The 26997-nt window shown below is 41.3% G+C and overlaps 1 protein-coding gene across 1 annotated transcript in view; it reads right to left on the bottom strand.

The window, feature by feature from the left end:
* Nucleotides 1-26997, bottom strand: part of ZNF469 (zinc finger protein 469) — a 387126-nt gene that overhangs the window by 234170 nt on the left and 125959 nt on the right. The gene's annotated exons all lie outside the window — the stretch shown is intronic.

A 26997-nucleotide genomic window follows, 5' to 3' on the forward strand; every position in this document is an offset into this window, starting at 1 on the left:
AGCACCTAAGGTAAGGCCGGGTGCTGACAGATTCCCTCTAAGAAAGATGATTTAGAAGGATCAGCTGTCAGGATGAGCTGCAGCGCTTGGGTGATCAATGCAGCCTCTACCATACCAGATATTTGTAGTTGCTGTGTCTAGTAAATTAATAGGATTGGGTTGCAGTAAGCTGCAGTAGCAGAATAAAGTGCTATACAATGCTACTGTGGTGCACCACCATTGTGGTGGACGACCGTCACTTGCCAGATGGTGAACTGTGACTCCACTACAGTAGTGGTTGGTAGGGAAATAGCTCAGTCAGGTGTTATGTCGTGATGCCAGTGCCGGTTGGGCACACAGGTATGCTGGCACACCTGCTTTTATTTTAGATAGGCTGGCTATATCCTTTCCCCTGTGGTCAGTAATTTGCTGGGCTTTTTGGGGTCCTTTGGGTGCTTATCACGGCGGTCTGGAGTGGAGTCGGGACCCACCCAGACTATAGGCACCACCTCCCACAGAAAAGGGAGATGGCCCAAGGAAGATGCAATGGTTGTGTAGGTGCTTAGAGAATAACCATTGAGTCCAGTTAAATAAATAGCTTCTTCTTTACTTTTAGAAACACGTGATACAGTAATATACAGTGAATTTCTGTCTTGATAACTTACTTTAGACTTTGGAGACTGGATCTGTAATGAGAGCTTATAGAGTAGTGCAGCCGTGTTGGTTGGGTTTCCTGCTGAGAGGAAGAAGAGGTTCAGAGAAGTAGAGAGGAGGATGTTGAGAGAGTCCCAACCCAATGTAGTACCGTGCTCTGCCGGAAATTAAGAAGTAGAATAAGTAAAATTGAAAGTAGATATAATACTTGCACCTGTGTTTTGACTCCTTGGTCTTTGCACCACCTATTGCCCCCCAGTGTCGGGCGACCCTTCCTAGAGGCTGACACAAGCTCCAGACCTTGTTACCTGGAATGTGAAGAGTGCTCAGAGTTTTCTTGTTACACCTGCGCTGTGAGATAGAGTTTGTAGCCTTCTAGCAACTTTGTTCTATTGGATCAGTTTCTCTTTCTTCAGGATACTGTCCTGCAACTTTAGACTTGTTCACAGCGTGGGCTAAGATGACTTGTCCTCTCTGAGAGTACTTAGCACTGCATAGTGCGTGGAAGTACTGCTTTCATGAAAAGGTGGCCGTCCCCATGTGCGTCTGCTCTGTACCACACCTCAGACTACACTGGACACTGACTATATGTGTGTCTACACTTCCTCTCCCCATGTGACTGTGCTGTGAGTGGGTGAGAAGAGAGTGCAAGGGAAGAAAGGAGATAGGTAGAGAAAAGAAAGAGCTCTCATTGGTGCAAAAATCACAGAAACAATAGCCCTTTAGTTATCTACAGCTGTGCAATACTTATGCATACGATATACATACTAGTGACATCTAGAGGTAAAACTTAGGTACTACTTCATTACTACCACTACTTTGAAGTACAGGCTTTTGCGAGGGGTGTAAAGACAAGTAACACCTGTGGTGGGACACCACACTACACAATGACACTTCAATCAACTGATCAATGAAGGTGCCAAGAGTTGGACCCCCTCTATTCTGATATTGGTGACCTATTCTAATGATAGACTTTTTAGACTTTAATATCAGGATATAATATAGACTGGTTTGGTTCTTAGTTTATGTCTATTTACACAGTTATCATACATATGTGTGTAGAGGTTTAATATACTGGAAGCTGGAACCATCCAGGCTCTGGGCCGCTTGAAGTGTCTTTAGCCCACAGGTAGCACCTCTTTCTGCCTCATTGTTTATTATGCTTTGGCTGAAACATGAGACATATGCCGCTATATTAACCCTTCCTGAAAGCAACAAGGCAGTGGCGCTCGGATAAATCGTTCCTTTTCATTCTGTCATGAATAATTTCAGCATTTGCTGTGATGGAAACATACCAGTCAGATTCCCCTTTCCCCTCCGCTTCCTTCTGGAACGCAGCTATGAAAATGATCTCCTTTTTTTTTCTTGGAAAGTCTCTGTAGAAGTTAGCTTAAAGAACAGTTAGAGTTTTTACTCATGCCCGTGAAGACTGCTCACAAAGATTTCCTCTCTCCTAAAATTAGCACTCAGGAATGTGTTTTGAAGAATGCTGCTAGTATTTCTATTCTGTCAACCATTAAAAATGAAAATGTGTATACCAGCTATTTTATATTCTGACGTACACATCTCATAACTGATATCAGCAACGAGTATATAAGACCTATAGCACATTCTTTGCCCTTAGACCACAAATATTGTTTCCTCCAAGGAATACTAGGTTTTCACCTTCTAATAAAAAAAAATCAGTAAGCGTCAGCCCAGCAGGGAGGGGGTTAATGTAAGCCATATGGACAATGATCTCACTTCCTCCATGGTAGAGGCTTTTCCTTTTGTATTTTGGCTGGCATCCCACTGGCACAGCGTCTGCGGTTGGCGGACAAGTAATAGAGGGGGGTCCCTCCTGATCTATAAATAAGTCAGCAGGATTCAGGGAATGTGATCAATCAGATTTGTGGTTCTGTACTACAAACTTTACAGACAAAGGATCACCAGATTTTTAAACTACACATGATGTACTAAGAAAAGCATAGTAAAGGAAAGGTGTGAAAATTAGAAAAGCAGTATGGCATCAAACTGTGGATAGAGGCAAGCAAAATAATAAGGCCTCATTCACACACTATGTTATATTACAGGGTTTTTTGTTTTTTTTGCAGACTTTACTACATAGAAATGGTATCATTGTGTGTCAATGAACTCTTAGGTATTCATGACCCTTTCCTGGATCCCTCGTCATCAGCTCAGACAGCCTGGAATGAGTCACTGGGCTCAGGAGATTGAGACTAGTCACAACATCACTGTGGAGTTTATGTTCTTCTCCTGTGTGTGGGATTCCCCCAGTGGCTGTACTTTCCTCAGCATTATGGCAGGCTAATCGACGCTCTACAATGTTGGTGTTCTTGTTTGGAATGTAAGGCTGTGCAGTGGTTTGAGTCCAATGTCCATACATTCTATGCATTGTATTCCAGTGTGCTCTACACACAATAATCAGGTTGGGAATATAGAGACACGAGCAGCATAGGTTACACCATGCTCACAGGTGGACTGCCCCCACAGTATTATTGCATCCTAGTCTTCAGTTTTTCTTAACTGAAGTTAAATCTCTGAAGTGCTCATTTACAGGTTTGAGACCTATTATTAAAATGTTTGGAAGTAGCTGCCACTTATAGCTTTATTTAATATGGGTAGGGGCTGCTCAAATCTTGTAATATTCAGGGCATTTTTAAAGAGAGCAATCTAATCTAAAATAGTAAGTTAAACACATTAATGGGCCAGATGGACAATGGTGGAGCAGCTGTTGGTCACACTGGCCCTGTATGTTCAAATAATGGTCCTATATTGGTTACTATGAAAGCATGAATAAATCAAATCTCCTCTCAGCAGCAAATAGTTAAATACATATTGCATACAGATTGTGGTTTGAATCTGAATACCACAATATTATTTAAAGGGTATTTTTGGCAACAACAGAATTTTTGGTTATGACATCAGCCTGGGTTCTGTCGGAGAGGTGCCCAGAACATTAGTGCTTGTCTCCCCTGTCTCCAGTCTGTGGGATCCCCTCATGCTGGCCTTCTAGTACAGGCTGTGCCGAGAGAGATTTGGGAACAATCCCACTGGAAATAATGGATTCTGGAATTGTAGTGTGTCAGTTATCCAGGAAACCTTTTTCTGATGTTTGTCTTAAAGAATAAAAAATATTGTGACCTCATCATCCTGTAAAGACAAGCAATGCAAGCAGAATTTCCTCTATTAGTGGAGAGCTGATGCAGCAACCAGTGTCTAGCCACAGCAGAACTCATTTCCCATAGAATAATATAGCCATAGATTTAAGGCAAATATACATATACTATTTCACATTCTTAGCATAGTATGTATGTCATCTTTATGTTTTTACCGAGACCTATCACTTTACTAAATTTTGTATCCAAATGTGTGTAACTAGATTTCTGTGTACTTACTAGAGGAAACTGACATGCAGTTAAAAAAGCAGCCGGCTTGGCAAACTGGGCAGTAGCAGTATCCACGTTGAACCGCACTCTGAGCATAGCGGCAGCTCGCCCTCCCCCTGGCTCAGCATCAACTGGGTCCCAGGATGGAGGGCGTCAGGGGCGCAAGTGTTGCAAAAAACCTCCATCCCGGGACCCAGTTGATGCTGAGCCAGGGGGAGGGCGGGCTGCCGCTATGCTCAGAGTGTGGTCCGGGAGTGCAGAGTGCGGTCCGGGAGGGAAGGGGAGTCGGGGTCCAATAGTGAGCTAAGTAGGGTCAGAGGATGTCACTGCCAGCGCCCTGCGAGGTTGCCGGCTGATAGTAGCGGCCCTGACTTCTCTCCCTCCCCCCAGCAGCATCACCCACACAGTACCGCGGGTGAGCTGCTGCTGGTTGTGTCACTACCAGCGCCCGACGTGGTCCCCCCCCTTCACCTTCTCTCTCCCCCTTCCCCCCCTCTCTCCCCTACCTTCTCCTCCTCTCTCCCCCCTACACCCCCTCTCTCCCCCCTACACCCCCTCTCTCCCCCCCTCACCCCCTCTCTCCCCTATCATCTCCTCCTCTCTCTCCCCCTTCACCCCCTCTCCCCCTTCTCTTCCTCTCTCCCCCCTACACCCCCTCTCTCCCCCTCTCTCCCCTACCTTCTCCTCCTCTTACCCCCCTACAACCCCTCTCTCCCCCTTCACCCCCTCTCTCCCCTACCTTCTCCTCCTCTCTCCCCCCTACACCCCCTCTCTCCCCCTTCACCCCCTCTCTCCCCCCTTCACCTCCTCTCCCACCGTCATCTTCTCTCCCCCCTTCTTCTCCAATCTCTCCCCCTTCTCCTGCTCTTTCCCCCTACACCCGCTCTCCCCCCCTTCACCACTTCTCTCCCCCTTCTGCTTTCTCCCCCTTCACCTGCTCTCTCCCCCCCTTCTCTCCTCTCTACACCCCCTCTCTCCCCCTTCTCCCCCTCTCTCCCCTACCTTCTCCTCCTCTCTCCCCTATCTTCTCCTGCTCTCTCCCCTATCTTCTCCTCCTCTGTCCCCCCCCTACACCCCCTCTCCCCCTTCTCCTCCTCTCTCCCCCCTATCTAGCTCCATGAGACACATCTGGCTAGGGACATATCCGGCTTCAAGGGGCATACATGGCTAGGGGCATATCTGGCTTCAGGGGGCACATCTGGCTCCATGGGACATACCTGGCTGCAAGAGGCATACCTAGCCAAAAGGGGCATATGTGGCTGTAGGGGTGTATGTGGCTGCAGGGGCATACCTAGCCAAAAGGGGCATATGTGGCTGTAGGGGTGTATGTGGCTGCAGGGGCATACCTAGCTGAAAGGGGCATATCATTACTTGCCCAAGCTTCTGCCTGCTTCCCTGACTCCCGACTCACTGACTGCCCGCCGCAGCCACTGATTGGGCACTGATAGGCAGCCGCTACATTGTGGAAGCAAAATGAAAATCTGCTGCGAGAATGCAAAACCATACTGTAGGCCATAACAGTACAGAGTATCGCAGCGGATTTTGCTGGAAAACATATGCGTGAATCAACCCTACGGTAAAGATTATAATCGATCGTTTCTCTGGGGGTACTCAGCTGGAGCATCTTGTCTCATGGGGGTACTTGGCTTGAAAAGGTTGAGAAACACTGATTTAGATCATATCAGCTGCGGATCCGCAGCAGAAAATCAGCTGCGATACAGTGTGTGTGAAGCTACCCTGACGGTGCATTCACACCTAAAGGATCCGCAGCAGATCCGCAGCAGATTTGATGGTGCAGATTTGATGCTGTGTTCAGTTATTTAAATGAAATCTGCTGCGGATCTGCAGCAGAAAATCAGCTGCGGTTCTGGTAAGTGTGAACGTACCCTTAAGGAGTGTATGAATGTGTTAAGTAGTAACATTTCATGTCTGTGCTGTCAAAGTATTAGTTCTTTGAAATTGTTTTGTACACTAATTTCTTTAAGCATGAAAATGTGAACATCTTATGATAACATTGTTTTCATGATGGACAGGAAATGCTGGGTAAGTAAAGCCTTGCTATCTCAGAAAACAAGTCATAGCAGCTGTGGAAGCCCAAAGCTATGATGTCGCTTTATCTTCGAATCTCTTCTTAATCCAAGCACCAGTGCAAAAGACATCTAGGACAAGCTCATAATGCGGCCTGTCACTTATAGCCTTACTGCTGGTGGAATATAAAATCCCAATGTGAAAGGCAGATCTGTCATTACAGTCAGTGTTACAGGCAACAGTATGTCTTTCAGTGCCATTCATAATCCATAACTTAATTTGTCAGTTTTGTCAGGCATATACAGTCCAATGTCTGTGTGTGCCATTTTATAAAACTGTCACCATTTTTTTTTTAATGCCCACTTTTTATGCCCCGGTGTTTATTTCTTTCTTTCTTTCTTTATTTATTTATTTTTTTAGTTTTTTTCCATGGTCACCTTCTAAGCACTATCACTGTTATAATACATGGCACTAGTACATCTGGGTACTCAGACACCCATGACTGCCATGAAAACCCATCGGCACCAGCGATCATGTCAATGGAAAGCTGATGGATAGAACAGCACAGACATACTTAGGCCGTTTTCACACGTTCCATGAAAACAGTCCATGCTGTGGACCTGATTCAGTGACTTCCTGGCACACGGCTGTATCAGTACAGTACCAGGAAGATTTAAACTGATTTGGAGCTCCTGGCATCATAATGATCCATAATGCAGGGAGGTCCATGAATACTGTTCTCAGCACATGTTCTCTGTACGGACCGTATTCACAGAACGCATGAATACAAGGTAAGTCTCCCAATAGTTAAAGTGTGAGCCTGGCTGTCATACTGACAGCCTACCTCCCGTAATCCCTACAGGAGAGACCCGTACCTCATTGTTCTAGTCCCGCTATAAAACATGGCCGGAATAAATATTCTTATTGATCACCATAAAAAGGCGTATCGGCGGTCATTAAGAGTTTATTGCTACAAATGAGTGCAATGTATTTGTAAGCAATACTAAGAACTCATTCTTCCTACCATGAGCTTTGAACTTGCTTCTTCCTCGTATGTCAGTCTTATTCTATCCAGTGAAGAAAATGACTTGTGTTTAAATAACAATTTTATGTTAAACATATATTTTTTAGAATTTTTGTTGATTTTTTTTTAATTTTCCATTTCTCTTTATTATAAAATAATCCTGAAATCTTGCAGTTTTCATTCTCACCACTGGGGCTAAACTAAGTTGAGACTTCCTGTTCTGTCTGTGGTCATAAGAGAAGACTGCTGTAAAGTGATCTGTACAGCATTGCAGCAACATGTGACACCAGTAGATAGAGGAGACAATAGCAGATCCTTGTGGAATGACCTCTTCACAGGTCACAGGGTATACTAAGTAATGTTTTACATTCATCACAAGGGGACAGACTCTGTCTATTGTGGTCTATGTCCACAAGGCTTGCTGTAAAGCATGTCACTAAGTGCTGTTAAAAACAGTTCAGTATGCAAAAAAGGGGTCCATGAAGCCTCGGTTGCAAGTCTCAAAACACGGGAATAACCAGATTTCCTTCCATAAAAACGCTATGGATCTTGCAATGTGGTGACAGTTTTTGTAGTTTTTTCCAGGAAGATAGTTTCTATTGTGCCAAAGTGGAAATGGTAAAAAAAAACTACAAAAAATATGGTATTGATGTAACGATAGTGACCCAGAGAATACATTTATTATGGTATTTTCACTGCATGCTGAATAGAGTACATTTTATTTAAACAGCTGTTTCGGGGTATTGCCCCTCAACAGTGTGGAGTGGGATTCTGGCTAATGGAGGCAATGAAAAGTATACCAACAAAACACAACAATCACTGAACAATGTATCAATGGAGACTATTGAATGAGTACTCCATTGTTGTCGTTGAGAAAAATTAGGTGACACATTCCCTTTAAATTCTAACTTGATAATCAGTTTTTTACTTCAGCTCAGGACAAGCTGCAGAGCTCCAGAAGGGTTTAATAAACACAGGGGAGCTTAGGGATGGTTAAACAATTACCTCTGAATCACCAATGCGGTTTTCATTTTTGCCTGGGTTGAAGATAAAACACTAAAATTATTATCTGACAACATGAGCTGGTATGAAAAGTAGGCTGCAGAGAACTTCTCAATCCCCCCTGGTACACTGCAATCCATTCATCACTATAAACCATTATAACATACAGTGCTATTTAGCTATCACCCGCTGTGAGTTTGATGTGTATACAAAAATTAAATGAATTTATTATAAAAATATTTATAGTGTGTGTGTGTGTGTGTGTGTGTGTGTGTGTGTGTGTGTGTGTAGTGAATTTGCAAATCATTTAGACCCTTTCACTTATTTCACATTCTGCATGTAATACTTAATAATGAGAATATAAAAATGAAATCATAGAAATTTTTGCTGGTCTTCTTAAAAAAAAAAGAAAAAAAGAAGAGAGAAAAACTTAAAGTCATACCCATGAAGCATGGGTGGAAACATTGTATTTTGGAGGTTCTTTTCTGCAAAGGGGACAGGATGACTACACTATAGGACCATATATCACAAGGTTTTGGCCAAACACCTTCCCTCAGTAAGAGCACTAAAGATAGGTTGTGGCTTGGTCTTGCAGCATGACAATGACCTGAAACACACAACCAGGGCAACTAAGGAGTGACTCCGTAAGAAGTATTTCAAGGTTCTTGACTGGCCTAACCAGTGAAGTGTATCTTATACTTATTTTCCCCACTGTACATAAACTTTTATTTTACTATATATGCTTTATAAAGGCATTTTAAGCATTACTAGTTATGTTAGTGTTATGTATTTAATCACACTGCCAACGGCAACCTTGTTTTGTGGTTTGCAGTATGTGTGTGCACATTGTTTTATGCTATAGTGTACAAAATATAAATGTTTCCATGAAAGGAAACAGTTCTGTACTGTAGAAAACATTTTTTACTTGAAGACAAGTATAATTTATCATAATGTGAGCAAACAAGTCCCCACCTAAGTGGATGAAGTGCATTTTGTGACATGTGCACCACTTACACATGAACTACTGTTTTTAATGTTTTAAGTAGTACACAACCAGGCAGAACTACAGTACAGTACTATTACAGATGAAAATAATCTGGAAAAGGAAAAAGAAATTGGATGCTTGAAATGCATTGATGAATGGGAGACATGCATTTTGTTGGGACATTGAACAGTTCTGTGATCTAGTTTAATGGCTGCACTGGTTTAATAGTCATCATTATGACTCATTATGGAATGTAGAGATAATCCCCTATGTCCCTTACACATTATGGGCAATTGATATCAGACAAAATTTATTTTGGAGCATTTCCCCATTGTAACAGAAGTATCCCCATGATCACCTGCACTCACATAAAAGAGCTATTGGACTTGAAATGAATTATTATTAATAATAATAAAATAATAAGAATAATAATATTTTTTTTATTAAAGTTTTCCTACTATCTTGCTTTTGCAGTGTGTGTGCATCACCAGGATATCTGTTGTCCTGAGTGTGAGAGACCAATAAATATGTCTGTTTCTAATTGACTCTCTGCTATACCCTCTGTACACAGTTGCTCAGAATATGTATACTGTAGTTAGGGAAGAGTGCATGGAGGTTATTTCACGCTGACTATGGATAGGGATGAAAGCACATAAAACACAGATTGTAGGGGTTATAATAGTATGGAGCGAAAGTAGGACCAAAGAGATTAGGGTTCTTCTTAAGAAGATCATCATAAAGACATATAGAGACTGATAGGCCAATAATGCTCTACTTAGAATTTTGGGATAAAGAATATTCAAAACAACTCTCACACCACGTTTTAGGGTAGTTTTCCCTAAAAGTCATTGGGGGAGATTTATAAAACTGGTGTAAAGTAGAATTGTTTTAGTTGCCCTTAGGAACCAATCAGATTCCACTTTTCATTCCTCACAGACTCTTTGGAAAATGAAAGGTAGAATCTGATTGATTGCTAGGGGCAACTAAGACAATTCTACTCCCCTGTTGTGTCATTCCAACTGGAAGTCTTAAAACATGACTAGAAATATATACAGTGCCTATACCACACAGTGAACAGAGTTTATCTCTGCAATGTCAGACTGGGGTATCTGGGGCCCACCAAATGAAATGATCCTGGGGGCCCACCAGAGGAAAATGATCCTGGGGGCCCACCAGAGGAAATGATCCTGGGGGCCCACCAATGAAGAACCAGTGAGAAATGACATGGCAGTCAGTGTAGCAACCAATAAGATTTCACCTCTTATTTTCCAAAGACTCTGTGAGGAATAATAGGTGGAATCTGATTGGTTGCTAGGGGCAACTGAGACAGTTTCACTTTACACCATGTTTGATAAATCTCCCCCAGTGAGTGTAGACAAACTCCATTCACTGTGTAGTGTGGGTGACAAATGGTTAATAGGTGCTGGATGTTAGTACCCCACTGATCAGTGTGGCATGAGTTACCCTGTAGATAGCACCCTTTAAACAGTACACAGTTTGTAACATAAAGGGGCTGGCCACTTTATTGTAAAATTGTTTAGTGTACAGTATAAGTAAGTATACTCATTACTGCAGCTCCCTGTGTCTCCCATAGAACTAAAATAAGACTCCCCTTATGAAGGTTGCACTGTCCTGCTCTGTGGCGATTCTGTCCATAAGATGGCCAGCATGGAGGAGAATGTAACCATGCCGGGCATTGCAGAAATCAGTCGGACCTGTGAAGAGACTGGGGCAGCAACAGAACGTCAAAATGATTTTGATTATTATTATGTTGCACCATTTTGAGCCATTTTGAAAACATTTTTAGTGGCTGGACAATTCCTATTAACTATATCTTTTATAACATCATTTTGCAGAGCAGACTCCAAACAAGTAACCAACAAGAAGTGACGCTGAAATGAAAGGTAGAAGGGCAACACAGTTTTAATTGAGACTATGAAATGTTATGTCAACTAAAATAAGTTCCATACTTTAGTATACTCAATGTTAGGTCAAGTTCACACACTGTATTTGTTTGTTAAACAATGACCGTTGCTGCAGGTTGCCACACTCCAGTCCATTGCAGTGAATAGGACGAAGGCAGCAGTGTATACAAGCTGTATACACTGCAGCCTTTGTTCACTGCAGTTGCACTAAATTATTGACAGGTCTTTTTTCTACGGCCGCAGTTCGGTGAACAGTGGCCTTAAAAAATTGGCTGTGCTCACAGTGTAAAGTACGGCTCCCGGCTGTACTTTACACTGTGGTCTATGGTAAATTGGAGAGCGGGATCACTCGAATGTGCCCGCGTTCCAATTAAAATCAAATGATTTTCATTGAGCATGTAAGACACCAACCATTATTTGACACGGCCGTGTCAAACAACGGCCGCTGTCTTTACCTTGTGTGAACATGGCCTAATACTGTATATACAAACATATGTAAGTTATTTAAATGGCTTTGCACTACATTGAGGTCCACAACCATGGTGATCAGGGACTATAGTATTCCAAAGAGTGTCACAGCCTAACATATAAATAAGAGAAATCTTTGATGCGCCATCCCTGGAGACACACATGGTACACAAAGCTTATGGAAGTATTCAGTGTTGCAATGAATGTTTAAATGCAGCCCATTTCATGTGGTTTTACATAATCTACTATGGAGAAGTCAGAAGGAAAATGCTTACAGCAAGAATATTTAAATGGATGATTTTATCTGAAAGTCGGAGTGTGTTTTCAATTTCAAGGCCTTGCTTTGTTTAACCTCTGCACCATCCCAGCAAAGATCATGGATTATGGGCCATTATATGGAACCCCATGTCTATAATGATTTATCACCTAAGAGGATTAAAAACTCAAAAGTAACTTTCATCTTATCCAGTGGTGCAATGAGTACCTCTAAAAAACTATTTAAACTGGATTATCCCTATAGTAAAAGATGGTTCTGCCCAGTTATTTGTATTATGAATACATGACTAGAGAATACAGATTGTGGTGGGTCCAACTGATGGTGTGCTTTCTTGTTGAAAGGATCTCCATAGTTCTAAATAGGAGCACAAGTAGGCCTCTGTAGAAACTAGTTGATTGATAATGAACAATATTCCAATCCCACCTATTTTTCTTGATATCTTCTAAAAGTATTTCAGTAGTAATCCCCTTACAATGTCAGATTTGATCTCTGATTGGTCTGAGAGGTCTGGGCGTTGTAAGTGTAAGGCTGGGTTCACACTGCTTTTTTGCAATCCGTTTTTTTCAAAAAACGTATGAAAAAAACGTATGAATTTGTGTGCATCCCTTTTGATCCATTTTTCCATTGACTTCCATTGTAAAAAAAACGGATCAAAACGGATCAATTTTTTTTAACGGACACAAAAATAGTGTCAGCTACGTTTTTGTGTCCGTCAAAAAAACGGACTTTTTTTTACAATGGAAGTCAAAGGAAAAATGGATCAAAACGGATGCACACAAATGCATCCGTTTTTTTCATTGCAAAAACGCAGTGTGAACCCAGCCTAATATGGATGCTAAAATGTGTCTACTTTAGGGCTGTCTGAACCCAGTTGACATGTAAATTATAAGAAAAATATTAGTCTCCATGAATGATTTTCTGACTTTTGGTTGTAATCCTGCTTTATGGATTGACAATCCATCTAATCCTTCCTTAACATTGGGGATTGAATGTTTTGCATGTGCCAACTTGGAGGACAAATGTATTGAGTTTTTTGACCAGATAATATTTCAACTGATGATTTATTGCACTCAACTGTGAAGTGCAGTGACATACATGTTGCATGCTGTGTTGAGAAGGAGCAGTGCTGTGAATGAAGTTACTCCCAGCCCTGTGCGCTGATCAGTAAAGCCCCAAGCTGTGTGCTGCTGCAGCCACCTCGCACGCCCTACACATACTGACACCTGCTGCTCTAGCCAAAAGCAAAATGGAAGCAGATCAGAGAGAAGCGCGCTTTTGGCTTCTATTCCATTTTATAGTTTTTCATCACAGAAATACAAAAATCTGAATGGAGGCCAGGCCACAGGTGCAGAGCATTGCTGCCAGGATGTCCATCATCTTATTCAAGCAGATTAATTTTTACACTTTGGGACATGTAATTCCATGCAGAGCTGATCCTTGCCCTCTGTGATAAATGTAATGTTTTAAACCAATGATGCTTTACACAACTTTCTTTACCAGAAGTACAGTACTAAGGCATTTTAAATGAATGAAAGCATACACGATAAATAGTACACTAGTATGATGACATTTCTTTAGGTAATGTGTAGTCTAGGTTTGGGTAACCTAATATAACCTTTAATTGGATTACTCCCCTTAAGAGAATCCCAGTTATAGAGCAGAACAGAAAATAGAAGGTTCTAAAAACAAACAGGCATTATATAATTTCCTAGTATCTACATACTTTGTAAGCACAGATAAATAATTTACACATATTTTGGGGTCAGAAATTCCCTTATCCCAAGATGCAAAGTTCACAGGATAAGGGATAACTAGTTGATGAGTGAATGAAGAATGGAGTAGCAGTCTGACATCCTGAGAAAAGAACAGCTGGATAGAAGATAATTGCCTTTTGAGATAACCTTTTAATTTGAATATAAAGAAATTCTTTTTATGGATTCACAAACCAGCAACCTAGTGGAGCAAAAAGGTAGTACATAAATACTAACATAGAAATTTAATGATTTTAAAAAGTTACAAATATCTGATGATCTGGGCTCTAATTAATATGGGTTATCCAGTGTTAGGAAAACATGGCCACTTTTTCCTTACTTTCCTTTTTTTTTTTTTTTTTATTCTTTTTATTTACTGCGTTTAAACCTAGCCTAAGGGTGCGTTCACACGTACAGAATTTGCAGCAGATTTGATGTCTCAGATTTGTAGTTGCAGATTCACAGCAAATCTGCAGCTTCAAATCTGTGCCATCAAATCTGCTGCAGATCCTGTGCATGTGATTTCATGCATGACATTTGGAGGAAAACATTTTAACCTTACATTTTTTGTCCAATATTTTCTATTATCCCTTCTGTATATTTGCAAAATAAAATAATGCAGCCAGGCATTTGTTAAAAGCCAATAGTAAAATATAAAATGATTTGTTTCTTTTCCTTTAGATGTGTTGTGTTTTTTGGGGTCTATGTTTGTTATTTTTGTTTTTATTTTGAGGCAACTCAAATTGGCTTAGTTTATTAGGAAGACTGTCAAAAATCTAGGTATTTTTACTGCATTCAAAACAGTCTATTGATTATTAGTTACAGATGTTTTTTAAAGAATCTCCACAATAAAATATAGGTTCTCATCCACATAAGTAAAAATGACCAAATACCACTCCTAACATTATATGAAAAAGTGACCAATGAAACAGACTCCAGAGGTAAAAGGTCTCTTAGCTCCAGAGGTGGCATTAAAAGATGGCAGGGATATTCACTCTCTTCAACATGTGGTGGGTAATAAGCTCTGTGGAAACAATGTCTCATTGGCCTGCTGTTATTCTGCACTGGCTCTGGAGCCAGATGATTTATATATATACCGGCTACAGGCCCAGGATCCCACAGAGATCTCTGTTTATTTACAGTCATCCCCCTCCTTCTACAACCTCTGGCCTGGGTACTACTCCTAAGAAAACACCAGCCGTGGGTGTTCAGCCTGGGGGATGTTTGGTTGGCTGTAGACAATCCGCCAAATTTAACATAACACATGTTAAGTCATCATGACTTAGTATGGCTAAGATGGAGAGCACGCCAGCTTTATTCTCAGCATTTATTTAGATCATTGCCTGTGTTTTCTGAGCTTACTGTGTTAATTGTAAAGGAACTAAAGTGATTGTCTGACACCAATAATACTGGAGATAGTTTGACTGCTTGGCATTGAGCTGTAAGGGACAAGGAAAATAGTGGCAGGACTCTAAAGACTAAACCTTTGTTCTTAAGAACTATTTGCAGCTTGCACGTTACAAAAATACTCAGTGTGGTTTATTCACCCAGAATGTCCGTAATGGGTGATGCTGCATTGTGACATTCTCTCCACTGCCATTTAAAATCCCTCTAACATGCTGTCATATGGAACCCTTCATGCATCATTCACCACTACCAGTCCATATTCAAAAAAATTGAATGTTAAAAATGTTAAAATAATAATAATAATAATAATAATAATAATAATAATAATAATAATCAAGGCCTTCAGGTCACACTACACGCTAACAAAAAAAACTTTATCACTATTTGCAAAGACAAATACAAACAGAGATTTTGTGCGTAATCCATGTAAGAGGATACTATATCCACTGTACGTTTAAAGCGACTTTGTACCCACAATCTGACACCCCCCCCCAAACCACTTGTACCTTCGGATAGCTGCTTTTAATCCAAGATCTGTCCTAGGGTCCGTTCGGCAGGGGATGCAGTTATTGTCATAAAAACAACTTTTAATCCTACAGCGCTGTGTCTAACAGCTGGGGCTTACATTTGGATATGCATTAGGCTGGCACAACCTCTCTGTCCTCCCTCCCCACCCTCCTCATCATTAGTAATGATCCAGGCAGATTGCTTCCTATTCTCCACCTGTGTGCATAATGAACATAGGCTGGATCGTTAATACACCTGTGCAAAGCTCAAACAGCAGTAAATGTTCCTGGATCATTCCTAATGATGAGGAGGGTGGGAAGGAAGGACGGAGAGGTGGTGCCAGCCTAATGCATATACAAATGTAAGCCCCGGCCGTAGGGCATGGAGCTGCAAGATTAAAAGTTGTTTTTAGGACAATAACTGCATCACCTGCCGATCGGACCCCAGGACAGATCTTGGATCAAAAGCAGCTATCCGAAGCTACAAGTGGTTTGGGGGAGGGGGACAGATTGTGGTTACAGAGTCGCTTTAAAGCCACTTTCAACTTGTTGTATTTAGGTAAAACTATATGCAAGTCTAAAACAAGGAAGCAGTGTGAATCTTTCCATCATAGTTTCTTTGTAGGTTCCACTGCTAGTTTTCTTACAACTTTCAAGCTCTTATGTGAAATACTACATAAAAAAATGCAAAAGAGGCTGCCATCTTGATAATGATGAGTTACATCATCATAAGCACCACCCATTGCTTAGTAATAGGTTATTATAATTTCCAAGATCGCTGTATCTGAACACTGTCCTTTTCAATATAATTACGCTATTGTTTATTATTACAGCTGAGAGAACACTGACAGATATTAAATTGCTTTTACCAAAAAATCACTGGATACATGTTACTTTTTTAATCTGTGTGCTGAGAAGACATGACACATTATGTTCTTTCTCCCCTTGTGCACTGTTTATTATCCGTGAATGGTTAGACCACAGTAGTTCAGCCATTTAGAAATAGACAGAAAATACCTGGTCTTCAGGCATGCAGAGCAGAGGGTGGTAGAGACAGCAATGAACACTGCTTGATGTCATGTTAACCATTGACTACGGTACTGCTGTGAGGCTGCTAACTAGTTCACTAATTATGGATGGGAAGATTCACTCTATCCAACAATGGCTAGGAAACATTTTTTTACTAAAAAAAAATATATCACAACGTCAAAACAAAACACAATAATATTTATCTATATGTCTGTTACTTCTGTAGTTTTATATTAGGATATTTTTTTTATGTCACCCTTCAATTAAACAAAAGCCCCTATTACACGGGGCGATGTAGAGCGCAAGCGAGCACCAACCTGTCATCAGGTCAGGGTTTGCTTGCTCCTCGTTCCCCTGCCCACCATGTCGACAACGAGTGAGGAGGAGTGGGAAGAAGCCGGAGCGATGGCAGCAGATCGTTAACAGGCTGATTGTTGCTATTTTAAGGCAGTTGAAAGACAACGATTAGCCGACATCGTGCATGACAGCTGATCGTTGTTTTCTATGACACAAAACGAACTGTTGGTATCGGCCGAATATGGCCGATAATTGCTTAATGTATTAGAGCCCTAAGGCTACATTAACAAGTTCTGTAAAGTTGTCCGTTATCACAGATCTGTGATCATGGACACTTTTATAGCTTATTGCTTTCTATTGGGCTATTCACGAGGCCCGTTTTTTTACAGATCCGCAATCTGTTCAGTAAACAAATAGGACGTCATAACTCGGATGAGATCATAGCACGGATTTCCCCATAAAAGAGATCTGTGTTTTTGACAGATTGCACTGATCTGACATCTGTGTACATCTGTGAAAAACACGGATGTGATGTAATCAGAGTAATTTAAAAAGCTTTTAACAGATCCATTAAAATATGGATTTAAAACGGATACAAAACGCATGCAAAACTGATGGTTTTTCACAGATTATGGAGGAAGCTAGCAGACTTCAGCCACGGATCTTGAAAATCACTGAACATGTAAATGCAGCCTAAAAGGCTATGTTCACACTGCATATGTTTCCAGCCGTAGTGCGAACCGCGAATATACGCACGTAGTTTTGAGGTTGATGCGTTCGCTTGAAAGTATACGATATACGCCCGCACAATGCACACTACGTATGAGCTTACGGCCGGATCGTATACGGCGGCATGAAAAATGAACAAGATCATTGTTTGAGGACGGAAATGTTGAAACTCACGGCCGTGGATTTACATGCGGTCCCGTACGAAGTACTTATTTCAGCCAAATTGAACTTGATTTTTCAATCCAAAAGGTTCTGTGTGGTTTACGGGGCTGGGCGAAGATTTCCAAGTAAATTACCTGTTTCAGATCGCTTCGAAACAAGCTAGGGAAGCATAACTCTACTACGGGTGTATGTTCGCGGTTCGTACGCATCTGGCCGCATGTCGATTTTTCCCACGCCCGTAGCCGCACATGTACGGCGGCGTACTAAATTCGTCCGGACTCATACGCAGTGTGATAATATGTTTCCATTAGAGATTAGATCTCTAGTTCCCATGACATACTCACACACTTTTTGTCTGGCATTTTTCTGGCAAAAACCCCCCAGAAATAACGCCAATATGGCATGTGGCGTATGGTGTTTTTTTCATGCATTTGCCTTTTTTATGGCATTTTTTCTAGCGTTTTTGACTTATCAGGCATATCATAAGCTTCCTTAGGCTTGACATCCAGCTAAGATCTGGCAACTGGCGTTTTTGCAACAACAAAAAAATCCATAGCGTTTTTATTAGTATTTTTTCGAGATTTTAAGGCAGTGTGAAGCCAGCCTAAAGGTCACAAAGAACAGACGATATTGTTAAACAATGGTTGGAAATAATGTTCATGAATATTATTTCCAGCCTATGTTGAACAACAACAGCCATTTTTAATGATATTTAGTACATCACGGAAACATAGCCCAAAGCGTACTGAGATGCAGTGTACAATTCTTCTTACAGACTTGTACATAGAAAGGTAACTGCTGGGAATGTACTTTGGGCTTTAAAAGGCTGACTCCCATGATTTTTTTTTAGCTTATTAGTAGTGATGAGCGAGTACTAAAATGCTCGGGTGCTTGTTACTCGAGACGAATATCTCGCGATAATCGAGTGCTCGTTTTGAGTAACAAACCCCAATGAAGTCAATGGCAAACTTAAGCATTTTTGCAGGGGACCCAAGTTCGTCAGAGGGAAGGTAGTGTGAAAACCTGTCAACCTCAGAAAATGATGGAAACACCACGGAAATGGACAGGAAACAGCAGGGGCAGCATGTATGGATGCCTCTGAGGATGTCTAATGGCACCATTATGCCTAATTCTGGGCAACAGCTGTGGGATACAATCTGTTGGTGGCTGCACCTATACACACTCTATGACACTGTGCAAGCAGTAGTGAACTTTGATATGCCTTGCGTAAGAAATACAGAAATCAGAAAATATAGTAGAGGGCCCACTAGTTTTTATGGGGCTGTGGGATACAATCTGTTGGTGGCTGCACCTATACACTGTGTGACACCCCCTTTACACTCTGCAAGCTGTAGAGAACTTAGATATGCCTTGTTAGACGCCAGACTCCACTATGGGTAAGCGATAGCTGTATCTCTGATAGATATTCTCAGGTTATGTTTGTCTGCGCTTTAGCAGCCCTAAGGCCATGTGGGTACACTACATGTGCGTATACTTATGATGTAACACGCTCACCCTAATTTGTTTATGTGATTATGTGACTTTAATACTGTGGTTTCTGCCTGTCCTTACTGGATCCTTTTTGCACTTTAATGTTATGAGATTTTTAATCATAGTAATAAAAATTATATTTTTAAAAGTTTAGCTTTGTATTGTATAATTATTTTCTTCTGTAAGAAATACAGAAATCAGAAAATATAGTAGAGGGCCCACTAGTTTTTAGGGGGCTGTGGGATACAATCTGTTGGTGGCTGCACCTATACACACTCTGTGACACCCCCTTCACACTCTGCAAGCAGTAGAGAACTTAGATATGCCTTGTGTAAGAAATACAGAAATCTGAAAATATAGTAGAGGGCCCAATAAAATAGTACTGAGCACTTCTTAGGGGTCTGTATGCGACACCTAATGTCCCCTTTTTGCCAGCAGCCGATCACCACAGTGTGCTGGTGAAATCGTGGTAGCTGCACTGCAAGTCCCAGCCAGCAAAAACGATTGGACGATGACAATGAAGAAGAAGACCGGAGGGATGGCGAGTATAAAGTGTATGTGGTATTGCCGGAGTTTTCCTTTACCTCATACTGTGTTTAGAGATACAAGAGAGGTCCTCATAGTCATTGTTACTCAATGATCGGCATATATGCCCATCCCTTCCGCGTCTCAGCAGGCTAACTTCTGAGGCATGGAATCACAGGAAGTGAGCATTAGGAAGCAAAAGGCTTCAGCTGTCTTTTGCTCCCTGGACAGCCCCTTTAAAGCTAGATATACACATAAATGTAAATGAAAAAGTAAATGTTCTGTGACCCAGTGGCCTCAGCCACTGGCTTATTGTTTATGTCGGCAAACTACTATACCGCAATAACAAAAGTTTAGCATAGAATGGGATACTGCCAGAGGTGTTAGCAGCGGCCTATTTCCACCTTTCCCCACCTCTTTATTGAAATTACTGGTATACTCAGCCAATGGCTGTGTCCATGTTTTACAGGCAGTCCTCCGGCTGAATTCACCTTGTCCAGGCAGCAGGATTTAAATGCTGATTGTTTGTGCTAATCCAAACTTTCAGCAGGTTCATTCATTTCTACTTTGCATGTTTGTTCGGACAACAGCTCACAACAGCTTTAGAATATGTAACAGCTACAAGTATGAAATAAAGAGGGAATATATTTTTTTAAATCATGAAATTTATATCTGATCATAAAATGATGTGACGAGTCTTCCTCTTAAACAGCTTATTGCATCTGAAGTTCTGCATAGACATCTTATCTCAGGAAGGCGGGAGAACCACATGTTGCCTACCTGTAGTCCCACGAGAAGATGATATTTTAATATGTTCCAGTCAAGTCTAATGACATTATTAAGTCAGACATTGCTGTTCTGTATTTAATAACAACAGGAACATTGTACATTTTTATTTTTTCACGTATATGGTTAAATGAATGTGAACGTCACTACAGGCCTCTGCTCCCCTTATATGTCTGACCGATATTGATAACAGATGGTACATTAATTTGACAAGTCACAGCATGTTGATTTGGGCTATAAGATTTCTCCAAGAAAACCTAATCAATAGTGATAGTTTCTCTAAACAATCTATCTCTTAAATTCCCAGATTCCCTTTTGGAAATCAGAAACATGTGCGTTATCCCTTTTAATTCATGTTATTGACTGTACGGAATGCCTCCCTTTTCGCATGGGGCATTGGCAGACAGAATAATAGAAATAGCTACTGTATTTGTATCGGCCAGTTAGATATAAAAGTATTTACAGTCTTGGTCCTGAGCCAAAAATACAAAAATGTAAAAATGTAGAAGTCTTTTTTTTTTTTTTTTTAAAGAACAGATACGTTTACACATTTCATCTGCAGAACAAAGGAGAAGCTAATAGGTTTCTTATTTTATATAAAAAAGTCTACGCTGTTAAAATGCCAGGTTTTTGTCATTTAAAAAAAAATCAGACCAAATAGAATGATATTACATTTATTTTTACCTTCAATGTTACCTATATACTGTACAATTCCTTAAAAAAAACTTAAATTATTTATACTAGTAAGGGTCCATTTACACAGAAAGATTATTTGACAGATTATCTGACAAAGATTTGAAGCCAAAGCCAGGAATGGATGTGAAAAAAGGAGAAATCTCTGGCTTTCCTTTAAGACCTGTTCTCTGTTTATAGTCTGTTCCTGGCTTTGGCTTCAAATCTTTGGGAGATAATCTGTTAGATAATCTTTCTGTGTAAATGGAACCTAAAATGATTGTATAAGTGTGGACATCCTCTTATAATTAGACATGCGGTTGTGTTCAGAATTAGCCACATCACATTTAGGCTATGCTCATACACCGCAAAATAATAATAATAAAAAAAAGGCTGTAATTTTGAGGTAAAAATATGAACATCGTATTAATATTAGGCTATGTTGACATACAGTAAAAGAAATATCCAAATTTGGTTGTAATTTTGTGTGAAAATAAAACAATATGTGAACAGGTAAATAAAACGGCCGTATTTTTCTAAGGTAGTAAATAAGGAGTATCTTTATTATTTAGACTGTTGTAATCAATTACGGCTGTTTTTCTATACGGTATGTGCACTTATCTAATCTCCTATTACCTTCAATAAAGGGCATTAATATACTGAAAATACTTATTTTACCTGTAAATTAGGGATGGTCCGAAACTGCCGAGGTTCGGGTTCGTATGAACCCAAACGCTCGGCATCAGATTCCCGCTGTCTGCCCGCTCCATGCAGCTGGTGGATACAGCGGGAGGACCGCCTGGAAAACTGGGATACAGCCTATGGCTATGGCTGTATCCCAGTTTTCCAAGCGGTCTGTCCACTGTATCCACCCTCTTCACGGAGAGGGCAGACAGCGGGAATCATTGCCGAGAGTTCGGGTTCGTACGAACCCAAACCGAACTCGGTTCGGACCATCCCTACTCTAAATCATGGCTGTATTTTTGTTTTATTTTGTAGTGTGTGAACATAGCCTTATACTCATGTTAATAGTGAAGCATTAAAGGGGGTTATCCAGCACTACAAAAAACATGGACACTTTCTTGCAGAGACAGCCCCACTCTTGTCTCCAGCTTGGGCCGGGTTTTGCTGCTTAGTTCCATTGAAGTGAATGGAGCTTAATTGCAAACCGCACCTGAACTGGAGACAAGAGTCGTGTTGTCTCTGAAAGAAAGTGGCCATGTTTTTGTAGCACTGGATAACCCCTTTAACAAAAGACAGTTAAAGGACAAGTCTGGCCAGACCTCTTTTTTTCCCCACAAGTGCCAGGGAGGGGGAAGATGAAAGGAATAACATGCTCTCACCTCCTTGACTCCAGCACTGGTGGCTGCACACTGCTGCTCCTGACTTTGGCTGCTTCCTAGTCTGAGTGGGCACCAAGGGTTTTGACATGCTCAGCCAGTCAGGGTCTCACCTCGGCTGCTGGCGGTCTCAGCAGACCTGATAGGAGTAGCGGTACCAGCACTGAAGTTGGGGAGGTGAGACCATGTTATTTCTTTTATCTTCCCCTTCTCTGGCACTTTTGAAAAAAAAGAGGTCTGCCTGGGCTTTTTTTTTTAACACTGGCACCACTATAATCTAGGGGTGGCGTGTATTAGGACAACCTTTCGGATAACCTGATAGAAACCCCCCCACACACACACACACACCTTGCTGCTTAGTGATATAAAGCACAATGTGAACTGTAACTAGTTAAAAAAAATACAAACTTTTCACAAGTGCTGGTATACAAATATTTCCAATAAGTGCTGGTGGCACATCACACAAACTACAGTTTTAAAAAATAAATACATTTGTTTATCAGCAAAATGCATGCTAAAAATATCATATCCAAGTGCTCAAAAATACACACACAATAGCTTATCCTGAAACTACTGTACCTGAAAGTGCAGATATGCTTGATTGTCAAACTCTGGCCCGTGGGCCAAATTTGGCCCGCAATTCCATTATTTTTGGCCCACCAGGCAATTCAGAGTTTGAATTACATCTGGCCCACTATCGCATTAGATTATTATATGGGTGGTCTGGACAGCCGCTCGGACTGCCCATATTATAATGTTGTAGGCCACAGCCAGTTTTTAGCCTGTGGTCTAGGAGTATGTGAGCGGCGTCCTGACGCCGGCAGTGCAGTGACATCACACACGTTCTGCACCGGGGCCGCAGAAAAGGGTGAGTCCAAGCTAATAGGACAACCTGTCACCCCTGGATGGCCCCCCCGAACCCACCCTACCCCTGGATATAGTAGCCCCCCATACTTAAAGCCACCCACTCATCTCATTTATCTCCAAGGAGGGACTGGCATCAGGAGAGGGACCAGAAGGATGGGGTAAGTATGGGGGGCTGTATCCAGGAGTAGGGTGGGTTCGAAGGGTTGTCCTCGGGTGACATGTTCCCTTTAGCAACTGTTCTAGGGGCTGGCTATTATATAAGAGTCTATTAGGGAGGATTGACCATTATATTAGAGACTATGGGGAGGGCTGGCTAATATATAAGAGACTATGGGGTAGGGTTGGCTACTATATGGGACACTTAGGGTGCTGGCTACTATTTGAGCACTTTTGGGAGGGCTGGCTAATATGTGGGGCAATTTTGTTTGGGTTGGCTACTACATGGGGCAATATTGGGGGGGGTTGGCTATTACAAGGATTGGGGTTCAATCATGTCATAGGAATTTATCATGTCATTTATCATAATGCACAGTGCTGGGAGATGCACACCACTAGCAGAGCCAGGAACACCGCACGCTGCTCTGACAGTGCCAGGACCGTTGCATGCGCTCTTCAATAATTATCCATGTTGGCCCGCGACTTTTGTAAATTTTTTTCATTTTGCCCCAGTGTCATTTTGACACCCCAGTTCTTGAAGGTCTTCAACCTTACTTCCTGGTTCTATGCCCATGTAGAGCTGTGAATAAGAGATGTGGGCTGCTAGTAACAGCAGTAAGGGTGGGTTCACAGTACGAAATCCATGCAGGTAAGTTCCGGGAGATTTCGTTGCTTGTACCTGCTCGCAGTAGCGCACATATCCACCTGTGCCATAGACTCAATTCTATGCACACGCAGATTACGCTTTCCCCTGAAAAAATTGACACGTCAATTGTGTGTCATATTGCAGCTCTGTTCCATTGAAGTAAAAACAGCGAGTTGTAATGCCATACACAACCAAAGAATAGATGTAGTGTTGTTTTTTGGGGTTATCCTGGCTTGAATAACGTGGCCGCTTGCTTACAGAAACAGCATCACTAATGCTACGTTTACACGGAACGATAATTCGCCCGATCGTATGATTAACAATGTCGGAGTAACGGGGTTTTTTTACATAACGATCAGCGTTTAGACGGTACGATATATCGTACAGAAATTCGTTTTGCGATCGCTTAAAGTCTATCTCACACATTGGTTAAATCGGCGAACGACTGTTCACACGGAACGATCTGCGTTTTTTTTTAGAACGATCAACGACTATTTGAGAAGTTGTTGAAAGATCAAAATGAACGATTTCTCGCTCGTCGTTTGATCGCTCGCTGCATTTATACGTACGATTATCGTTCAAATTCGATTGTTATCGTGTGAATTCGCACGATAATCGTTCCGTGTAAACACAGCATACGTCCTCAGTTTGGGTGTGGTTTTGCAGCTCCATTGACGTGCATGGAGCTAAATTGTAATACTACACACAACCTGGAGACAGGTGTGGCACTGTTTTTGGAAGAAAGTGGCTATGTTATTTCTAATCCTGGATAACCCCTTTAATAGCTAAACAGCAATGCTATAGTGATTGAGCAATGGTCTGCCCTCTATCTGTCCAGGTGGGAAAAGAATTAAGTCAGTCTTCCTTCCAGTGTTCCACATCTGAATGTGGTTTATGATTCTTTTGTTGTAAGCTGGGGAGAAAAGTCCTTGTCATTCCATGGGAAGAGGAAGTCTCCAAGCTGCAATATCCTATTCTGCTTTTACTGCAGGTCATGCCCTTATACACCATCTGTCTGTCAGACGCTTTCCCTGCATGGCATTAACCTCCACTCTTGAGCCTTAGTTGTGAGAGCAGAATATTGTCTATAAACACAGCTGTAGCTGTATCATGGTAATAATGACATTTTGCTGGCCGGATAACCCCTTGTCTGTTCACAAACTCACAATTGCATGACTTTATTATTCTGGCTTCCATGTGTGTATTCCATTGAGACTTTTATATCACCTATATTGGTGTATATAAATTATTATTATAAGCTACAACTTTTATTGTATTAATTTAATATTCCTTAGGCCATGTGGTGATGTGTGGCATTGAACAAGACCACTGTAAATGGCATCCCCAAAATGGTAGATCTTGTGGTGGGGATCCTGGCATACAGTTGTTAGTATACTGTATACCAAAAAAAAAGTCCAAGGTGACAAGGTTATGGCTTACCAATGCCCAACCAATGCCCACACCATAAAAAATAATAAATAAATAAATAAAAAGGTAAAATAAGGACGCAGTTAATAGAAGATTGGGGGGGCAGTGCACACACAGTATAGAATAACGGCTGTAATTAATTACAACCATCAAAATAATGCACATGCTCAATATTTCACACATTGTTTAACAGCATCCGTTGCATAGCAACGGACGCTGTTAAACAGCCGGCCGCCGGGGTGGACTCACCCCGTTCCTGCAGCCGATTCCTCTGTATCTGCTGCAGGAACGTTCTTTTTTCACAATTGATTTGCGAGCACCGTTGGGTGTGCCCGCAAATCAATTAGCCATTCACCTCAATGCAATGTATGGCCGCCACTGCACATTGTATTGTGTGAACAGCTGATGTCATTAGAATAACGATATGTGAACACAGCGGGCGGCATTGCATTGACTTCAATGCAATGCCGCCTCTGCAGTAAAGAACAGACGCTGAGGCCATTGCAATCAGCGTCCGTTCTTTACTAATAAAAGACGATGTGTGAACCTAGCCTACACATTCTTTTTTTTTCACTCAAACTTACGGTAAAGCTTAGCATGTCTAGTCCGATCCTATGGAAGAGCTACTGTAGCACAAACTGTTAAAGAATTTAACCCTTTGTCTCTGCCACCTATTTTGGCCTTAATGACCACACCATTTTTTGCTTTTTTGCTCTAGTTTATATTAGCATCATATTTGTGTAGATGGGATTTTTTTTATCACTTTTTTTTATAAAAAAAAATTCTGATAATGTGACAAAAAATCTGCAATCCTCTTTGTTGACATAATTTACCATGCGGCAATAATATTGTTATATTATTTTATATATCATATATATTTCTATTTTTAGAATGGAAAAGGTAGTGATTTACACTTTTATTGGGGGACAGGCTGTGTCATATTTTTTTTAAAACTTAATTTTTTACACTTTTTAAGTTCCCCTAGGGAACTATTACATGCAATCATTAGACTGCATATGTTGTTACATTGTATGCCATTGCATAGTATTGATCAGTATTATTGTCAATCTTCCAATAGAGGCTCTGAGGCAGACACTATTAGAAGCTCAACGATCGGAACGCATGGAGGTAAGTATAACTCCTTTGACAGTCAGGGAAAACTGCAGGGGGCCGTTATTAACTGTGAGGACCCTGCTGCTGATAACAGCCGGTCCTCTCTCTCTATGAAGCGAGTTCAGGTCCTGGTTGCTTTTCATCAAGCCCCTGCATATTATGGCGTGACGGCTCATCATGATACGCAAACTAACTGCTTTTCATGATGAGCCAGTACTGTATGTCTCTTTGCGGCAAGGGGTTAAAGGGATATCCCAATGTGATTAAAATGCAATTATTGCTGGGGTTGTATAGATTAAAAAAAGCAGATTCCAGTGCAGCTGCTTTTCAGCTCTTTCCAGTCCTGCCTGCTTCCAAGATG

Source organism: Dendropsophus ebraccatus, chromosome 4 (assembly GCF_027789765.1).
Source record: "Dendropsophus ebraccatus isolate aDenEbr1 chromosome 4, aDenEbr1.pat, whole genome shotgun sequence".
Classification (NCBI taxonomy): domain Eukaryota; kingdom Metazoa; phylum Chordata; class Amphibia; order Anura; family Hylidae; genus Dendropsophus; species Dendropsophus ebraccatus.